The 22,343-nt window shown below is 40.3% G+C and overlaps 1 non-coding gene across 1 annotated transcript; it reads right to left on the reverse strand.

Annotated features, from left to right (window-relative positions):
- Nucleotides 1–21,909: 21,909 nt before the first annotated feature.
- On the reverse strand, nt 21,910–22,016 carry LOC120096875 (U6 spliceosomal RNA). Its single transcript, XR_005493681.1, has one exon. It is a non-coding gene; the product is annotated as a U6 spliceosomal RNA (small nuclear RNA).
- Nucleotides 22,017–22,343: the final 327 nt, after the last annotated feature.

Genomic DNA, 22,343 nt, shown 5'->3' on the forward strand with positions numbered 1-22,343 from the left:
CTAAGATTATTGTGTTGTGTGTTCTTTTACATGAGAGTTTGAGTGTAGGAAAGTGGGTGGATATTTAGCAGATATCTTGGGGCACCAAGGTGTAGACCTAGCAGGATAAAAGACAACTATACTTTTTTATTTTTATATTTTTACAACAACAGATGGCGAACCAAGGTGATGGGCAAGAATCCACTAGTAATCCTGAGAGTTGAGAGAAAGTTTTTATTTTCTAAGTAAGAGGACACCGGCGCCATGTTAAGTCATGTGATATCTTAAGTTCGGGGAATTCAAACAAAGAAATGGGGAAGCCACCTGGGCTGGCAGGCTGTAGGTCCCCTGCTGTGTGAGAAGTAATGCCAGATCAGAGAGTTAGAGATTAAAAGCTACTTATTAAAGAAAGTTGTTTAGAAAGTCTTTCAGGATACTCATACTCTTTTTAACGTGGGCTCCACGGGAATTTTGGGTTGAAATCCTAGTTAGACAAGCTACTTCTTAATTACAGGTATTATTAAAAGGTGATTGAGTTTGTTTTTAGAAAGAAGAGAGTAAAGAGATTACCTGAATCAGGTGGGGATTTTCATCCACGGTTCAGAACTTAGATAGGGAAAAATTAGTCACTACCTCCAAGTATAGAGTTGTGATGAATGTCTCTAACACCAGGGAGAGTGAATGCAGGCATATATTTTAGAAGTTACTAAGGTTAAAGAAAAATCTGTGGCTCCGGGTAGAGAGCTTAACAGATGGATATATTTTGGGTTAAATTCCTGAGTTTTAAGTTGTTTATTGGTATTAGAATTGATAGAAGGTGTTTAAGTTTGTTTTAAGGAGAGTAAAGAGATTACCCGAATCATGTGGAGATTTTCATCTATGGTTCAGAAATTAGATAGGGAAAAATTGGTCACTAACTCCAAGTAGAGAGTTGTGATAAATGTCTGTAACACCAGGGAGAGTGAATGCAGACATATATTATAGAAGTTACTAAGGTTAAAGAAAATTCTGTGGCTCTGGGTAGAGAGCTTGAAAGACCCCCTCCCAGAAAGGGAATTGTACAAGCCCAAGGCCCTCAACTATAGAAGTAAAAAGTAAGTTTTTAGATATGTGGGACAAGTTGACCCATCATTTAGACGAAACAGACCAGAAAAGAAAACAAAATACAGAAACCAGACTAAATTATGGACACTACTCCATGGGCCACCTGACAGGAAAAAGAAAAAGTCCCTGACCCCCCGGAAGCCCTGACCACCATGTACTTTTTGCTAACTCATTGTTATGATTATAGCCAAAATAAGTAACATACACGTATGCCTCATTTACTCCACCAATCACATCCCTGTAACCATGCATCTGCTTCTGTAAGCCTGCTTCTGCTCCCCAAAATACTATAAAAAGCCCACCCTGGCTCTGCTAGGCACGCCAGTCTTCCAAATTGACTGGGACGCCCACAGATACCTGTGTATCCTGATCAATAAAAATCCTCTTGCAGATTGCAGCCTGTGGACTCGGTCTGGTCATTGGGCTTGAGGATCTCCCTCCTGAGGGAAGATTCTCTCTGAGAGTCTTACATATGGGGGCTCGTCCGGGATCGGAGATCCTCTGCCTAGAGACCACCGACCACCCACCGGGAGGTAAGCTGGCCAGTGTTTGTCTTGTCCTGTCTTGTCTTGCTTTGTGACTTGTTCTGTAAATGCTTAGTTACTTGGCTTGGGTCTATACCGTTTGCATTTGGGCGGGCCAGAGAAGGAGCTGATGAGCTCGGACTTCTCCCCCGCAGCCCTGGAAGACGTTCCAAGGGTGTTTAGAGCCCGGTTTTTCGGGACTCAGCCTGTATCGGAAGGATACGTGGTTTTGGTTTGGAGGAGAGAGGAGAGAGAGCCGGATCCACTGAAGGATCCGGACCCTCGTCGCCTCTGTCTGAATTTTTGGTTTCAGTTTGACACCGAAGCCGCGTGGTGCGTCTGTCTGTCTGACTGTTGAAATTATTTGTCTTCTTTGTGTCTTAATTTTCTTTAAACATCTGTGGAAATTGGTTATAGGATGCTTTGTCTTGGTCTTGTTTGTCTGGGTTGTTTTCTGTGGTATTGTCGAGTGTCTTTTTGACTTTTGTTTCGTTTTTGAACTTTGGATAGACGACTGTGTTTAAAATCTTGGACTGACGACTGTGTTTAAAATCATAAAACTGTTTGCTTTGTTTGTCAAGGAGTTTTACTTGGTCCTCTTGGTGCTTAACTTGGAAATAATTTGCTTGAGAAAAATTGTTTTCTGCTGGGGAGTTTTATCTTTCTCTCTTGGGCCTCCTCCCCAAGGAGAGATGCCCCTCCCTTTGCTCCCCTTGTCCAGTCTAGCTGCTGTTAACAGTTGTGTATGAAGAACTCCAGGTTAGTGAGTGACCCTGTCTGAAGCAGGTATTAACAAGAGCCTAAAAGCTTTACCTTAGATCCTGAAGAAAAATTCTCCCTGTTGCTTAAACATTCACAGCTTCTAAGGAAGGGACAACACAGAGTAGGAAAATGTAGGGTCTGAGGGTGACAAGCATGCAGGCCTGCTAGCAAGCTGCAGGCTGCGCGTGGGCAGTGGTGCAGCTCTGGCCAAGTCAGCGTAAGAGGAGTTTCAAGGTGATGAGGCCGGCCAGGGTTGACGCTTTGACAACAAGAAGATAGCGTAGAGTTAGTGGTTGTTTTATGAGACTTTTGGCCCTGAAAAAAAATAATAATTCCAGTTGCTGCTTTCAGTGGCCAGACCTTCAACACTTGCTCACAGAAGGAGAGTGTTCATTAAGAGAAGTTCTTTAAGGGAGCCTGCCATATCTGCTGGCCCTATTCCAAGAGAGGAGTTGATCTCCAACATTAAGTAACCTTCCTTGTTAGTCATCATTGACATGGAGAGTGCCTTTGATCCTATCCCCACAGCAGCCAGTTCCTACCCCTGTGGTCAAAATGCCCCAGGTTGGGGGACAGAGAAGCTCCTAAAATAGTTTCAAAAAGAATCTGCAACAAACTGTGAAGAACTTTGTTTTGCCAGTCAAAATTTAGAATTCAGTCTTTGACTGTGGCCAAGGTCAGGATTAATGTTTTCCTTTCCATGGGCCTTTAGCCCACTGAGACAGTTTGGTAAAGGGCTGCTACTGAGGTCCTGAAAGTCCCAGGTGAACTGGTTACAATTCTTTTGTCAGCCACTTGGCATCTAGCACCCAGGTCCTAACCATCTCTCCATCCTTTTGTTATTAGTTCTTAAGTCCAGAGAGATAGTCGGTAACAGATCAGCTCCCTCTCTGCTTGCCGTTCTGTTTCACAGACACAAAGCTTGTGCTTATTTTTACAACAGCCTTTTTGTCCCAAAAAGTCCTCCTGGTTTAGCTGTGTGACTAAATGCTATTTGTCCTCTTCAGTGGACCTCTATTCTCAAGATTCTCTTGTTTTCTCACCATCCCACTTGAGATGCTTGTTAGTAACTGTTACAGGTCTTCTTTACCACTGAGGAAAGACGGAATCCTACTGGAGGCCAGAAAGAATGTTCCAGACATGGATGGAAGACCCTCACTCCTGACTGTTGACTTGAATACCCCTGAAGGTAGGGAGTGCTCCAGGTCTGCCACCAGGCTCCAAGGGTGGGTCTCCGAGGGGCTAGAAAATGCCCCACCAATCTGGCTAAGATAAGGAAAAGATATAAAGAGAAAAAGTTACAAAAATTTAAAGGGTTAAGCTAAGTTGCTGAGAGTTAGTGTAAGTTGCAGAGAAAGTAAAGTTGAAGTGTAGTTACATAAGTGGACAGCATCTAATAACTGTAGAGGAAGATGCAGAAGATATGAGAGAGAGACTGAAGAAGAGAAAGAGGAAAGAAGGTAAAAAGAACAGGAAGCTAAGGAAGAAAAGAAGAAGCTAGAGAGCTAAAGAGGGATAAAAGACAGGAGAGGAATATATACTGGCCACAGTAGTTAGGGAACCTAGGAAGACAGTACCTGGCAACAGAAGAGAATTCCTAGCTAAAGATCAGTGTGCCTATCGCAAGGAAAAAGGACACTGGGTCAGGGACTGCCCCAGGAAGAACAAGAGGGGCCTCTCCAGCAGCCCGGAAGGCAAGCCTCTTGGTTCTAGAGTGCTGGCTATGCGCAAAGATAGAAGGGAAGCCTGCCCAGTTGTTTTGTGAATACGGGGGCCCAACACTCTGTGCTCCTACGCCCAAATGGGCTAGTGTCCAGCAAAAGACCTTGAGTACAGGGGACTACCGACAACAAATGATACTCATGGACTACCCGAAGAACGGTGGACCTTGGCATGGGCCGGGTATCCCACTTGTTCCTTGTGATCCCAGACTGCCCCTACGAGTCTAAACCCTGCAACCCTGCTCCCGGACCCCGACCTAGACACCCCCCTTCATGACTGTCAGCAGGTGCTCACTAAAGCACAGGGGTGGCATAAAGATCTGACTGACCAGCCACCAAAGGGGGTAGATGCCATCTGGCTCATAGATGGGAGCAGCTTCTTAGAGAAGAAAAAAGATGGGCTGGGGCAACAGTGGTTGATGGAAACAGAGTCATATGGGTTCAGGCCCTACCAGAAGGCACCACTACTCAGAGAGTAGAGCTTGCTCCCCTCACCAAAGCCCTTGAGCCGAGAAGGAGACTTAACATCTATGTAGACAGCACGTATGCCTTTGCTACAGCCCATCAGCAGAGGGGCCTGCTGACATCTGAGGGCAAGAAAAAAAAAGAGATTCTGGCTCTGTTAAGGGCCCTACATGACCCAGCCAGGCCGAGGAAGAGACTCTGGTACACCTCAACGAGAAAGAAGATCCTGCTACAATTTTTACAGGCAGAGGCCATGGTAAAACAAATGCATCAATAGACTCACTTAGGGGTAAGCAAACTCATCCAGACGTTTTCAAAAACTAAATATTATGTCACAGGTCTCAAGTATCTCGTGGAACAGATAGTGCACTGATGTATACCATGCCAAAAGGTAACTGTTTTCAGGAAAGTTGACTGTGGTAAGAGGCTCCGTGGGGAACGGCCTGGATACTACTGAGAAGTGGACTTCACAGAGATAAAACCAGGAAAATATGGTTATAAATGTCTCCTAGTGTTTATAGATATCTTTTCAGGAATAGGTAGAAGCTTTCCCCACCAAGCAAGAGACGGCCTCAATAGTCATCAAGAAGATACTAGAAGAAATCTTCCCCCAATTTGGAATGCCCAAGGTAATCTGGTCAGACAACAGCCCTACTTTCGTTGCCAAGGTAAGCCAGGGTGTGGCCAAGTATTTAGAGGTTGATTGAAAATTACGTTATATTTACAGACCTCAAAGTTCAAGACAGGTAGAATAAATAAATAAGACTCTAAAAGAGACCCTGACCAAATTAACCATGGAGACTGGCACAGACTGGGTGACACTCCTTCCCTCTTGCTCTCTTCAGAGCAAGAAATACCTCTTCCAGATTCAGCTTTACCCCCTTTGAGATCTTATATGGGGCCTTAGCTCCCCTGACTATATTAGATGATGTTACTGAACCAACATGTCATAGTAATAATGATTTGTGTGCCAGGCTAAAAGACCTACAGGTGATACAGAAAGAAATCTGCTCACAGCCGACAGCAGCCTATGCCCCGGAGACCCCCGAGACATGTCATCAGTTCCAGGTTAGAGACTGCAGCTACACTGAGCCCAGACACTCGAGCCTCGCTAGAAAGGACCGTACCTGGTGCTGCTGACCACCCTGACAGCCATCAAGTCTCAGCCCTCACCAGCAGCGTACTAGCTGTTGGGGCTGAGAGCTGGGACCTAGAGGGACACTCAGATCTTCAAAAAGTTCCCTAGACTTAAGTGATTGAGAGGTTGCTATAATGCTCACTTGAGGAGTGTGTTTTAGAAACAAGAATTTCATGTTTGCCTGTTTGCCCTGGGTTCCCTCGGAATAGGTGTAAGGATAGGCTTGATTTTTATTACAAATGATGTAATATTACATATGTTAGTACTCCTAACACTTCTTGGGACTGTGCCTCAGGGATCACAATCTATATAAGTTTAAAAGTTCTAAAAGACCTTGGTGTATAGGTTCAGATAGTGTCCAGATTAGAATCCTGATGCTAAAGACTTAATAAGACACAAAAGAGAGTTGAGAATTATTTAAGGCTATCTAGGTGCTACAAGGGCAGCACAAGGACATCTGCTGTTGCCCTATAATGCAAGGCTTATAGAGAATTCAAAACTGCCATTGACTCAGATATAAAAAGAGTAAAAAAAAGACTTTTTAGCTGACCTCCAAAAACACCTAACCTCCCTCTCAGAGGTAGTCCTTCAAAATAGGAAAAGATTAGACCTGATATTCCTTAAAGAAAGAGTCTGTGTGCTACACTAAAATAAGAATGTTGTTTCTATGCAGATCAGACAAGAATAATAAGAGATACAGACTTTCAGTCATTCAAACTTTTGTGCTGAGACAACAGTATCAGATGGTGAAACAACAAAAAACAGAGGTACCTTAACCAAGTTGAGTGGAAGATTCCACTCAAGGACAAAAAGAAAATGGGGGAATGAAAGACCCCCTCCCAGAAAGGGAATTGTACAAGCCCAAGGCCCTCAACTATAGAAGTAAAAAGTAAGTTTTTAGATATGTGGGACAAGTTGACCCATCATTTAGACGAAACAGACCAGAAAAGAAAACAAAATACAGAAACCAGACTAAATTATGGACACTACTCCATGGGCCACCTGACAGGAAAAAGAAAAAGTCCCTGACCCCCCGGAAGCCCTGACCACCATGTACTTTTTGCTAACTCATTGTTATGATTATAGCTAAAATAAGTAACATACACGTATGCCTCATTTACTCCACCAATCACATCCCTGTAACCATGCATCTGCTTCTGTAAGCCTGCTTCTGCTCCCCAAAATACTATAAAAAGCCCACCCTGGCTCTGCTAGGCGTGCCAGTCTTCCAAATTGACTGGGACGCCCACAGATACCTGTGTATCCTGATCAATAAAAATCCTCTTGCAGATTGCAGCCTGTGGACTCGGTCTGGTCATTGGGCTTGAGGATCTCCCTCCTGAGGGAAGATTCTCTCTGAGAGTCTTACAAGCTTAACAGATTGAGATATTTTGGGCAAAAGTCCTGGTTTGATGTGTTGCTTATTGATATTAGAATTGATAGAAGGTGTTTAGTTTGTTTTATAAATTATCCCACTAAAGGCCATATGGCTCGTTGATGCTGGCTAGCGAGGGTTTGTGGTTACTTTTGATATCTACCACCACAGGAAGCTCAGATTCTCTTAATGTGGGCTCCACGGGAATTTTGGGTTAATTTCTTGATATCACAGAGTACAAAAGCCTATCAGGCTCATTGTTTAGCTTACTTCCTTTTTAAAAATTTGTTTAGTCTTCATGATGGGTGTGACTTTGAGTTTTATGGTTATATTATTACTCTGGGAGAGAGTGCAAGATACAAGCTTTTCTGGTTACAGACTAAGGAACACAGTATTTTGGGAGAAAAATTTTGTCTTTGTGTTTTTAAAAAGTGTGATTAGGCTCTGGAAACCTCACAGAGTCATACTGATCAGATTGGATAGAGGTAGACCGCCTGAAAATTTTATTCAGGAGAATCAAACAAAAAGATATCTCGATTTTAAACTTTTGTCTTGAGAGTTGTATTTTACAGAGTGTGCCTACTTGGCTTCCTGATCTCAAGGACTTTCAGCTGGGTCTAGTCAGGTCACATCCTGCTACAGCATTTGCTTCATTCTTCCTACCCGCTATCCCTAAGGATATCTCAATGCCCATGTACAGCTTGAAGAAGTTATGGAGGATCGTCGCCCCAATTCCCTGGACTTTGGGGTGCTGAAAGTGGTTGTTCTAAAGTTGTTTTTATGAGGTACTTAAAATTGGTTGTAATTTATCAGGGAGGAATTAGGTAGATTGAGTTATACAGTTGTAATCTTATTTGTTAACTAAGCTAAAATCATATCTTTGTTTTGATATAGAATTTATTTGTTAAAAGAGATTAAAAGTACAAGGTTTAGAGCCAGTCCTTCTATTGATGTCATTACAAACTACTGAGTTGATTACACATGTGAGTTAAGGGCCAAATAGCAAACATATTACTGACTTTGTGAGAGAACTTTCAAGATATTATTAAGATATAAAGACAACAGTCCAGACTGTCTTATATAGGGAGATGGTTTTCAAAAGCGTCAGAAATCCACAAAATTTGAGATTTAAAGTTATTTATCTTTTGTTGAGACTTATCTGCTCCTAACAGTTCCCCTTTGGTGGATTTAATGAAGAATGTGAACATCTCTACCTCCAGGTAAGGCAATACTTTGTGACTGGGCAGCCACTACACAAAACTGCCTGTTTCATCTGCAGACTAATACTGTCCAGAAAAGGACAAATTATGCAGAGTAGTTGACTGATAAACTCTGCCAAGACAGGGTGATCAGCCCTTCAAAATCTGCATTTCAAGAGTCTGTCAGTTGATTTTGGGCCAGAAGAAGAAGACATATACTCACATGTTGCTAACAGGGGACTGTGCTGGTGGAGATTTGTCTCTACAACCTCTCAGTTCTGGAAGCCGTGTTAGGCTTCCTATGTGTATAGATATTTGGTCATTCTCAGATTTCTGATTGGGTTGAAGACATTATAGTCTCATAGCCTATCAGGCTGTTTAACTCTAAATATACATATTTTATTGGATAGTTATCAGATAGTATACGAGCTGGCCAGATATAATACAGATTGTAAGCCTTTCTTAAGCTGGAATGGATAACTGTTTAACTGATATAGTGATGGACTGGGTATTGAGAATATCATGCTTTATAAATTATGGAATGGCAATAATTGTACTCAATTTATATATGAGTGAAAAGGCTTTTTAACTGGACAAAAAGGGGGAAATGTTGTGGTTTGCCCTGAATTATCTGTATTTTGATGCTAATTCCACTGCCCCAAGGACAGCTGCCTAGTCAAGAACTCAGAACTCAGGTGACTTCACCAGAACCACCTTTCCATTGAATTTGTAAAGGTGAGGGGCAGGTACAGGATAGAAGGAGGCCTGTCATTGGAGGAGAAGGAAGGACGGGCAGGAAAGAAGTTTGAAGGAAGAGGAGGAGACGAGGGAGGAAGGAAAGACAGGAGGGAGAGAGGGCTGAGAAGCCGTGGCAGGACAAGATGGCAGGTGATGTTAAGATTCTGCTCTGTGTATTTACAGGTTGTTATTAATGTTCTCAAGGAATGGATAGTACCGGGCTTTGTATGTTTAAGCAGGAAATTATATCTTTCCAATTGGATCTAAAAACAAACAAACAAACAAACAAAAAAAAAAACAAAAGAAAAAAGGATGACCCTTGTACTTGATTTATTTCAATCACGCAGACCTATGCCCGATATTCACACACTAGCAGCACAGTCCGAGACACTTACCCAATAAACACTGAACATTTCTGCTTAACACAGAACATAGAAATTACCCAAAAAAACCAAAACAAACAAACAAACAAAAATCGGAACAGAGAACTTACACAAAAAACACAGAACATAGAACATACTCAATAAACACAGAACATAGAACATACAAATAAACACAGAACATTCCTGCTAAAAACAAAACATAGAGCTTACCCAATAAACATAGAATATTCCTACTAAACACCGAACATAGAACTTACCCAAAAACATAGAACATTCCTGCTAAAAACAAAACATAGAGCTTACCCAATAAACACAGAATATTCTTGCTAAACACAGAACATACAACTTAACCAATAAACACGGAACATTCCTGCTAAACACCGAACATAGAACTTACCCATAAACACAGAACATTCCTGCTAAATATAGAACATAGAATTTACTCAATAAACACAGAATATTCCTGCTAAACAGAGAACATAGAACTTACCCAATAAACACAGAACATAGAATGTACTCAATAAACACAGAACATAGACCTTACCCAACAAACACAGAACATTGAACATTCTTAATAAACACAGAACATAGACCCAATAAACACAGAACATAGAACTTACCTAATAAAAACAGAACTTTAATGCTAAACAAAGAATATAGAACTTACCCATTAAGCAAAACATTCCTGCTAAACAGAGAACACAGAACTTACCCAATAAACACAGAACTTCGAACTTACCCAAAAAACAGAACATAGAACTTACCCAATAAACTCAGAACATTCCTGCTAAACACAGAACACAGAACATACCCAATAAAAACAGAATGTTTTTGCTAAACACAGAACATAGAACTTACCTAATAAACACATAACAATCCTGTGAAACACAGAACATAGAACTTACCCTACAAACACAGAACATAGAACATACTCAATAAACACAGAACTAGAACTTACACAATAAAAACACAACATTCCTGCTAAACATAGAACATAGAACTTACAAAAGAAACACAGAACATAGAACTTACCCTACAAACACAGAACATAGAACATACTCAATAAACACAGAACTAGAACTTACACAATAAAAACACAACATTCCTGCTAAACATAGAACATAGAACTTACAAAAGAAACACAGAACATAGAACTTACCCTACAAACACAGAACATAGAACATACTCAATAAACACAGAACTAGAACTTACACAATAAAAACAAAACATTACTGCTAAACATAGAACATAGAACTTACAAAAGAAACACAGAACATTACTGCTCAACACAGAACACAACACTTACTCAATAAACATGGAATAGAGAACTTACACAATAAACACAGAATATAGAACATATTCAATAAACAGAGAACATAGAAGATACACAATAAACACAGAATATTCCTGCTAAATACAGAACATAGAACTAACCCAATAAACATAGAACATTCCTGCTAAACACAGAACATAGAAATTACCGATAAAAATGGAACAGAGAATTTACCCAATAAACACAAAAACATAGAACATACTCAATAAACACAGAACATAGAATTTACCCAATAAACACAGAACATTCCTGCTAAAAACAGAACATAAAACTTACCCAATAAACACAGAACATTCCTGCTAAACACAGAACATAGAACTTACCCAATAAACACCGAATATTTCTGCTAAGCACAGAACGTAGAACTTACCCAATAAACACAGAATATTCCTGCTGAACCTAGAACATAGACCTTACCCAATAAACAGAGAACATAGAACTTACCCAGTAAACACAGAACATATAACATACTCAATAAACACAGAACGTAAGACTTACCCAGTAGACACAGAACAATCCTGCTAAACACAGAAGAGAACTTATCCAATAAACACAGAACATCCCTGCTAAACACAGAATATAGAGTTTACACAATAAACACAGAAAATAGAATTTACCCAACACAGAACATAGAACATTCTCAATAAACACAGAACATTCCTGCTAATCACAGAACATAGAACTTACCCAATAAACACAGAACATAGAACTTACCCAATACACACAGAATATAGAACTTACCCAATAAACACAGAATATAGAACTTATCCAATAAACACAGAACATTCCTGCTAAGCACAGAATATAGAACTTACCCAATAAAAACAGAAAATAGAACTTACCCAATGAACACAGAACATAGAACATTCTCAAGAAACACAGAACATAGAACATTCTCAATAAACACAGAACATAGAACTTACTCCATAAACACAGAACATTCCTGCTAACCACAGAACATAGAACTTACCCAATAAACACAGAACATAGAACTTACCCAATAAACACAGAATATAGAATATTCTCAATAAACACAGAACATAGAACTTAAACAATAACACAGAACATTCCTGCTAAACACAGAACATAGAACTTACCCAATAAACAAAGAACATAGAACTTAATCAATAAAGACAGAACGTTGAACTTACCCAATAAACACAAAACATTCCTCCTAAACAGAGAACTTAGAACTTACCTGTTGGTCCCTACCTTGGTGTATCCCTCCCCTCTCGCTGATCCTTTTAGCCTGCTATAGCAAGAATTGTTTACACCCTTGGCAGCTGCTCTTAGCCCCGGATTTGGGGCTGCAATTTTCCATGGCACCCTTCCTCCCCACAGAGCCTTCTAGCTTGTTGTTGTTAAGAAGTTGTTTATGCCTCTGATTGGGCCTGAACTTTCACCACACAGAATTTCCTGTTTTCCTGGTTTGGCATTTTCACCTGCCTTGTTGTTTTTCCATGGCTTTTGCCTCTGGTATATAAGGAGATCTCAGTAAAGCCTTGGTGGCACTAGCTGAAAAAAGGGTGACCCATGTACTTGATTTATTTCAATCCCGCAGACCTATGCCCGATATTCACACACTGACGGCGCAGTCACCGACACTTACCAAATAAACACAAAAAATTCCTGCTAAACACAGAACATAGAACTTACCCAATAAACACAGAACATAGAACATTCTCAATAAACACAGAACATAAAACTTACCCAATACACACAGAACATTCCTGCTAAATACAGAACATACAACTTACCCAATAAACACAGAACATAGAACTTACCCAATAAACACAGACCATTCCTGCTAAACACAGAACATAGAACTTACCCAATAAACACAGAATAGAACTTACCCTATAGACACAGAACATAGAACATACTCAATAAACACAGAACATAGAACTTACCCAATAAACACAGAACATAGAACTTACCCAATAAACACAGAACATTCCTGCTAAAAACAGAACATAGAACTTACCCAATAAACACAGAACAATCCTGTTAAACACAGAACAAAATTTACCCAATAAACACAGAACATAGAACTTACCCAATAAACACATAACATAGATCATACTCAATAATCACAGATCATAGACTTACCCAATAAACACAAAATGTTCCTCCTAAACACAGAACATAGAACATACTCAATAAACACATAACATTCTTGCGAAACACAAGACATAGAAATTACCCAAAAAACACAGAACATTCTTGCTAAACACAGAACATAGAACTTAACCCATAAACACAAAACATTCCTCCTAAACAGAGAACTTAGAACTTGCCTGTTGGTCCCTACCTTGGTGTATCCCTCTCCTCTCACTGATCCTTTTAGCCTGCTATAGCAAGAATTGTTTACACCCTTGGCAGCTGCTCTTAGCCCCTGATGTGGGGCTGCGATTTTCCATGGCATGCTACCTCCCCACAGAGCCTTCTAGCTTGTTGTTGTTAAGAAGTTGTTTATGCCCCTGATTGGGCTGGAACTTTCACCACACAGATTATCCTGTTTTCCTGGTTGGGGATTTTCACCTGCCTTGTTGTTTTTCCACAGCTTTTGCCTCGGCTATATAAAAAGATCTCAGTAAAGTGTTGGTGGCCCTCACTGAATAAACGATGACCCATGTACTTGATGTATTTCAATCCCGCAGACCTATGCCCGATATTCACACACTGGCGGTGCAGTCTCCGACACTTACCCAATAAACACAGAATATTCCTGCTTAACACAGAACACAGAACTTACCCAATAAAAATGAAACAGAGAACTTACACAATAAACACAGAACATAGAACATACTCAATAAATACAGAACATAGAACATACCAAATAAACACAGAACATTCCTGCTAAAAACAGAACATAGAACTCACCCAATAAACACAGAATATTCTTGCTAAACACAGAACATACAACTTAACCAATAAACACAGAACATCCCTGCTAAACACAGATCATAGAACTTACCCAATAAACACAGAACATTCTTGCTAAACACAGAACATAGAACTTACCAATAAACACAGAACATTCCTGCTAAACACCGAACAAAGAACTTACCCAATAAACACAGAATATTCCTGCTAAACACAGAACATAGAACTTACCAAATAAACACAGAATATAGATCGTACTGAATAAACACAGAACATAGAACTTACCAGATAAACACCGAACATAGAACTTACCCAATAAACACAGAACATTCCTACCAAACACAGAACACATAACTTTCTCAATACACACAGAACATTCTTGCTAAACACAGAACATAGAACTTATCCAATAAGCAGAGAACATAGAACTTACCTAATAAACACAGAACTTTCCTGCTAAAAAAGAATATAGAACTTGCCCATTAAACAAAACATTCCTGCTAAACAGAGAACATAGAACTTACCTAATAAACACAGAACATATTACATACACAATGAACACAGAACTTAGAACTTAGCCAATAAACACAGAACATAGAACTTCCCCAAAAAACAGAACATAGAACTTTCCCAATAAACACAGAACATTCCTGCTAAACACAGAACATAGAACATACACAATAAAAACAGAATGTTTTTGCTAAACAAAGAACACAGAACATAGAACTTACCCAATAAACGCAGAACAATCCTGCAAAACACAGAACAGAGAACTTACCCTATAAATACAGAACATAGAACATACTCAATAAACACAGAACATAGAACTTACACAATTAAAAACACAACATTCCTGCTAAACATTGAACATAGAACTTACCAAAGAAACACAGAACAAACAACTTACCCAATAAACAAGGAACATTGAACATTCACAATAAACACAGAACATAGAACTTACCCAATAAACACAGAACATTCCTGCTAAACACAAAACAAAGAACTTTCCCAATAAACACAGAACATTACTGCTCAACACTGAACACAAAACTTACTCAATAAACACGGAACAGAGAACTTACACAATAAACACAGAATATAGAACATATTCAATGAACACAGAACATAGAACTTACACAATAAACACAGAATATTCCAGCTAAATTCAGAACATAGAACTTACCGAGTAAACACAGAACATTCTTGCTAAACACAGAACATAGAACTTACCCAGTAAACACAGAACATTCCTGCTAAACACAGAACACAGAACTTATCCAATAAACACAGAACATTGAACATTCTCAATAAACACAGAACATAGAACTTACCCAATAAACATAGAACATTCCTGATAAATACAGAACATAGAACTTACCCAATAAACACAGAACATTCCTGCTAAAAATAGAACATAGAACTTACCCAATAAACATAGAACATTCCTGCTAAACACAGAACATAGAAATTACCCAATAAACAGAGCACATTCCTGATAAACAGAGAACATAGAACTTACCCAATAAACACAGAACATTCCTGCTAAACACAGAACATAGAACTTACCATATAAACACAGAACATTCCTCCTAAACACAGAACATAGAACTTACCCAATAAACACAGAACATTCCTGCTAAACATAGAACATAGAACTTACCCAATAAACACAGAACATTCCTGCTAAACACAGAACATAGAATTTACCCAATAAACACAGAATATTTCCGCTAAACACAGAACGTAGAACTTACCCAATAAACACAGAATATTCCTGCTAAACCGAGAACATAGACCTTACGCAATAAACAGAGAACATAGAACTTACCCAGTAAACACAGAACATATAACATATTCAATAAACACAGAACATAAAACTTACCCAATACACACAGAACAATCCTGCTAAACTCAGAAGAGAACTTATCCAATAAACACAGAACATCCCTGCTGAACACAGAATATAGAGCTTACCCAATAAACACAGAAAATAGAACTTACCAAATAAACACAGAACATAGAACATTCTTAATAAACACAGAAAATAGAACATTCTCAATAAACACAGAACATAGGACTTACCCAATAAACACAGAACATTCCTGCTAATCACAGAACTTAGAACTTACCCAATAAACACAGAACATAGAACTTACCCAATAAACACAGAACATAGGACTTACCCAATAAACACAGAACATTCCTGCTAATCACAGAACTTAGAACTTACCCAATAAACACAGAACATAGAACTTACCCAATAAACACAGAACATAGAACATTCTCAATAAACACAGAACATAGAACATTCTCAATGAACACAGAACATAGAACTTACCCAATAAACACAGAATATAGAACATTCTCAATAAACACAGAACATAGAAGTTACCCAATAACACAGAACATTCCTACTAAACACAGAACATAGAACTTACCCAATAAACACAGAACATTCCTGCTAAACACAGAACATAGAACTTACCCAATAAACACAGAATATTCCTCCTAAACACAGTACACAGAATGTACCCAATAAACACAGAACCTAGAACTTACCCAATAAACACAGAATATTTCTCCTAGACACAGAACATAGAAGTTACCCAATAAACACAGAACATAGTACTTACTCAATAAATACAGAACATAGAACATACTCAATAAACACAAAACATAGAACTTACCCAATAATCACAAAATATTCCTGCTCAACAAAGAACCTAGAATTTACCCAATAAACATAGTACATAGATCATTCTCCATAAACACAGAACATAAAACTTACTCCATAAACACAGAACATTCCTGCTAACCACAGAACATAGAACTTACCCAATAAACACAGAACATAGAACTTTCCCAATAAACACAGAACATAGAACATTCTCAATAAACACAGAACATTGAACTTACCCAATAAACCCAGAACATTCCTCCTACACACAGAACATAGAACTTACCCAATAAACACAGAATATTCCTCCTAAACACAGAACATAAAACTTACCCAAGAAACACAGAACCTAGAACTTACCCATAAACACAAAATATTCGTCCTAAACACAGAACATAGAAGTTACCCAATAAACACAGAACATAAAACATACTTAAAAAACCAAAATATAGAACTTACCCTATAATCACAGAATATCCCTGCTAAACAAAGAACCTAGAACTTACCCAATAAACACAGTACATAGAACTTACCCAATAAACACAGAACATAGAACATTCTTGCTAAACACAGAACATAGAAGTTATCCAATGAAAACAGAACGTAGAACTTACCCAATAAGCACAGAACATTCCTGTTATACACAGAACATAGAACTTACCAAATAAATACAGAACATTCCTGCTAAACACAGAACATAGAGCTTACCCAATAAGCACAGATCGTAGAACTTCCCCAAGAAACACAGAATATAGAACTCATGTAATAAACACAGAATCTAGAGCATTCTCAATAAACACAGAACATAGAACTTACCCAATAAACACACAACATTCTTGCTAAACACAGAACATAGAACTTACCCAATAAACACACAACATTCTTGCTAAACACAGAACATAGAACTTACCCAATAAACACAGAATAGAACTTACCCTATAAACACAGAACATAGAACATACTCAATAAACACAGAACATAGAACTTACCCAATAAACACAGAACATAGAACTTACCCAATAAACACAGAACACAGAACATACCCAATAAACACAGAACACAGAACATACCCAATAAACACAGAACATATCACTTACTCAATAAACACAAAACAGAGAACATTGTTCACACTATTAGAAGAGATCTGTTAAAGACAAAATATGCAGTGGCCATTTTCATTTAACTGGGCCTGATTATTTGCTCCCAATATCTAAGAACCGTGGGTGCAGTCGGGGAAAGACAGGGCAATATTCTCCTAGTACTTTGCTGAGAAGTTCAACAAACAAAACAGAGAACAAGACACAGTGATGTAGGGAGCAGTTCCAATGCAAAGATCCTGTTCCCCAATTGGTTCTTGATCTGTCAGTAAAGGAAGCCATAGGCTAATTGCTGGGCCAAAGGTACAGGTGGGACTTCTGGGTCCCTGGAGGCAGTCAGGGAAATGCAAGGAAGGAGAGCAGAGTTCACCATGTTTTGGAGAGAGGAGAACCAGGAAACCATGAGGCCTGTGGCCACTACTGCAGGCAGGTGGTCAGGGAGTTTAGCAACTGAAGATTAGGGCAAGTGGGAGAATCAGATAAGAAACTTAAGGGTACTGTTTTCCAGGTGGGAGATAGTAGTGCCTAGTAACTGTGCCAAGAAGGCAAGTTGAAAAAGAACAACTGTGTATGTGTCTTTTATCCTCGGATTCATGGGAGCTGGGTGGGAGCTGGTAGCTCAATCACTCCCCTGAACAAGGCAGGTAGAGTAAAAGCCACACACAACACTGGGGACCAATGCCCATGTGAGCAATGTTGCCCTCTTGCTAGTGCCCTTGTCTTGTCAGATACTTCATTGTCTCCTGATGGGATCCCAACAGAACCAGAATCAGATGGTTTAGAAAGACTTATAAAACCAAGTGCCATAGACATAACCCAAGCTGGTAGAATTGGGATCAGATGTCATAGAATTATAACTTACCCATAGAGTCCTCCCAGCCAGGTGCTTCCTGGTTTCTTTTGATGTAGCTGTTAGCTGCAGCAAACTGGTCCTTGGAATGCCCCCAAAGTGTGCTCCCTCTGGGGAGTGGTTCTTCAGTTTTGGAGGGTCAGAGCAAAGGGTCCAGCTTCTAAATTTGGGTTGGAGACCTTATATCTCATGGGCCTCTAATGTGGAGATTTCTGGTTTCTTTGGAGACTCGGTTGTATCATGTGATGCTTTTCAGGAACCTCTTATGAGAGGATGATTTTGCTGAAGCAGATACATGACAGGATGTTTTGCTAAGACCAGACACACGGTGTTTTTCTGGAGACATCCTGGAAAAAGGGAATATGATGTTTTGCTAGAGCAGATGCTTAGGAGAACACATGATGTTTGGAAAGGATTTAATATAGCCCAATGGACAGTGGATGATTCCGGATGGTATTGGTGCCTTACCATTCTTTTGCTGGTCATTGTTGGGCTTTGCTGATGCTGGCCTTTGTGACACTGGGTAGTATTGGTCTGCCTTACCATTCTTTGCTGTTCATTGTTTGTTATGACTTCATAGAGAGAAATGCACCAACAAACCTACTGGTTGTATTCCTGAGGCTTCTTGCAGCTTCCAAGGATTCAGCAAATTGGCAGGGCCTTGCGGTTTCTTCTGAATCGACAAGCTGTTGCTGATTCTTGGATGGTGTTTGCCTGTGGACAGAGGTGCTGCTGCTGATTTGTGTGAACTGAACCGCTGATATTGTGACAACACGGATTGGATTTGCTTCAAAGAACTACTTCTGAACAGGCCCACATCCTCTGCTCTATTAACCTTTCCTTTCCCCATCTCTGGTGAGTGGCGGGCCAGAAGGGGCATTAAAGCATTTAAGAACCATTAATAAAAGTGGGTTTTGAAAAATCTAAGCCTGCAGGCCTCCAAAGGTTAATCCTGAAGACTTGAGTTGAAAGACCACCAGTATGGCCACGTCAAAGCAAGCTTCACGGTGCACACCAGAGATCTGGGAAGAGGCTGCATCTTCCCCTAGGAAGGGGTTCAAGAGACCAACCCTGAGCCAACTTCATTCCTTTTTAATAGGGCAAAAGGACAAGGTAGGGGATCTTTTTCAGGCACCAGTGGTTACTGAAGCAAAAAGAAGCAGTTAGGAAAGCCCCTCCTTGAACAATGGGCACATCACATTCCCAAGGAATTGGTTCACAACTGAGTTTTGGGTCAGTCTCTAGGAAACAGAAACTTAATATAGCTGCAGACTCAAAATGGCTTCTGGTTATAAAATGGAGTCGGGCTGGTTCTTCACAGTCATTAATACCCGCATCTCCTCGGCTGGGACTGCAGACCTGAAGAGCTTCCTCCTTATTATTACAGGGTAGGTGAGAAAGTTGCAGACTACCACGAATATAAGGCCAAATTAAAGTATTTTATTGTTGGTTGGTGTGGCGGCCGACATAGACTCATAGGGAGTGGATGGGTGGGGTGTATTGGAGGAAATGTATCACTGGGGTGGGGCTTTGAAGTTTCAGAGGCCCAAGCCGGGCCCAGTGGCTCACTTTTCCTGCCTGCTGCTTGCCTATCAGGATGTAGAACTCGGCTACCTCTCCAGCACCATGTCTGCCTACGCTTCCCACCATGACAATAATGGGCTAAACCTGTGAGCTGTAAACCAACCCAATTAAATGTTTTCTTTCATAAGAGTTGCTGTGGTCATGATGTCTCTTCACAGCAGTAACACCCAACTAAAACAGCCAGTGGCCAGGAGCAGGCTAGCGCCTCAGAAAGACTCTTGGTAGTGAAGCCCGGAGGCAAAGTGTTTTTTTTTTTTTATTAACTTGAGTATTTCTTATTTACATTTCAAATGTTATTCCCTTTCCCGGTTTCCGGGCAAACATCCCCCTAATCCCTCCACCTCCCCTTCTTTATGGGTGTTCCCCTCCCCACCCTCCCCCCATTGCCGCCCTCCCCCCAATAATCACGTTCACTCGGGGTTCAGTCTTAGCAGGACCAAGGGCTTCCCCTTCCACTGGTGCTCTTACTAGGATATTCATTGCTACCTATGAGGTCAGAGTCCAGGGTCGGTCCATGTATAGTCTTTAGGTAGTGGCTTAGTCCCTGGAAGCTCTGGTTGCTTGGCATTGTTGTTCATAAGGGGTCTCGAGCCTCTTCAAGCTCTTCCAGTTCTTTCTCTGATTCCTTCAATGGGGGTTCTCAGTTCAGTGGTTTGCTGCTGCCGTTCGCCTCTGTATTTGCTGTATTCTGGCTGTGTCTCTCAGGAGCGATCTACATCCGGCTCCTGTCGGTCTGCACTTCTTTGCTTCATCCATCTTGTCCAATTGGGTGGCTGTATATGTATGGGCCACATGTGGGGCAGGCTCTGAATGGGTGTTCCTCCTGTCTCTGTTTTAATCTTTGCCTCTCTATTCCCTGCCAAGGGTATTCTTGTTCCCCCTTTTAAAGAAGGAGTGAAGCATTCACATTTTGATCATCGTCTTGAGTTTCATGTGCTCTATGCATCTAGGGTAATTCAAGCATTTGGGCTAATAGCCACTTATCAACAAGTGCATACCATGTGTGTCTTTCTGTGATTGTGTTACCTCACTCAGGATGATATTTTCCAGTTCCAACCATTTGTCTATGAATTTCATAAAGGCATTGTTTTTGATAGCTGAGTAATATTCCATTGTGTAGATGTACCACATTTTTTGTATCCATTCCTCTGTTGAAGGGCATCTGGGTTCTTTCCAGCTTCTGGCTATTATAAATAAGGCTGCTATGAACACAGTGGAGCACGTGTCTTTTTTATATGTTGGGGCATCTTTTGGGTATATGCCCAAGAGAGGTATAGCTGAATCCTCAGACAGTTCAATGTCCAATTTTCTGAGGAACCTCCAGACTGATTTCCAGAATGGTTTTACCAGTCTGCAATCCCACCAACAATGGAGGAGTGTTCCTCTTTCTCCGCATCCTCGCCAGCATCTGCTGTCACCTGAGTTTTTGATCTTAGCCATTCTCACTGGTGTGAGGTGAAATCTCAGGGTTGTTTTGATTTGCATTTCCCTTATGACTAAAGATGTTGAACATTTCTTTAGGTGTTTCTCAGCCATTCGGCATTCCTCAGCTGCGAATTCTTTGTTTAGTTCTGAACCCCATTTTTTAATAGGGTTATTTGTCTCCCTGCAGTCTAACTTCTTGAGTTCTTTGTATATTTTGGATATAAGCCCTCTATCTGTTGTAGGATTGGTAAAGATCAATCTGTTGGTTGCCGTTTTGTCCTAACCACAGTGTCCTTTGCCTTACAGAAGCTTTGCAGTTTTATGAGATCCCATTTGTCGATTCTTGATCTTAGAGCATAAGCCATTGGTGTTTTGTTCAGGAAATTTTTTCCAGTGCCCATGTGTTCCAGATGCTTCCCTAGTTTTTCTTCTATTAGTTTGAGTGTATCTGGTTTGATGTGGAGGTCCTTGATCCACTTGGACTTAAGCTTTGTACAGGGTGATAAGCATGGATCGATCTGCATCCTTCTACATGTTGACCTCCAGTTGAACCAGCACCATTTGCTGAAAATGCTATCTTTTTTCCATTGGATGGTTTTGGCTCCTTTGTCAAAAATCAGGTGCCCATAGGTATGCGGGTTCATTTCTGGGTCTTCAATTCTGTTCCATTAAAAATATGGAAGCTTCACGAATTTGCGTGTCATCCTTGCGCAGGGGCCATGCTAATCTTCTCTGTATCGTTCCAATATTAGTATATGTGCTGCCGAAGCGAGCCCAGCAAAGTGGTTTTAAATGCAAGCATCACACAGACCACAGTGCTGTCACTCTTAGATGAGAGGCAGAGTAACCCTGCAACATCTGTTTTTACAGAACATAGCAGTTATTTCAGAGACACCACAGCTGCTGATTTTTATTTAAACCTGTATCAGTTTCAGTTTAGTCTGTACGAAGATTAATTGTGTTGGTTAATCCCGCTGGACCATGGACAAATCATCTCAAATGTGTTGTCAAGGTGAATGTGGCTGTTAAATGGTGGGATGGGGGCTGGAGAAGTATTTAAGCAGACACAAAATGGAGTCAGGACAAGATGGCATTACCTTACT

The sequence above is a fragment of the Rattus norvegicus genome, chromosome 14 (genome assembly GCF_036323735.1).
Source record: "Rattus norvegicus strain BN/NHsdMcwi chromosome 14, GRCr8, whole genome shotgun sequence".
Taxonomy (NCBI): domain Eukaryota; kingdom Metazoa; phylum Chordata; class Mammalia; order Rodentia; family Muridae; genus Rattus; species Rattus norvegicus.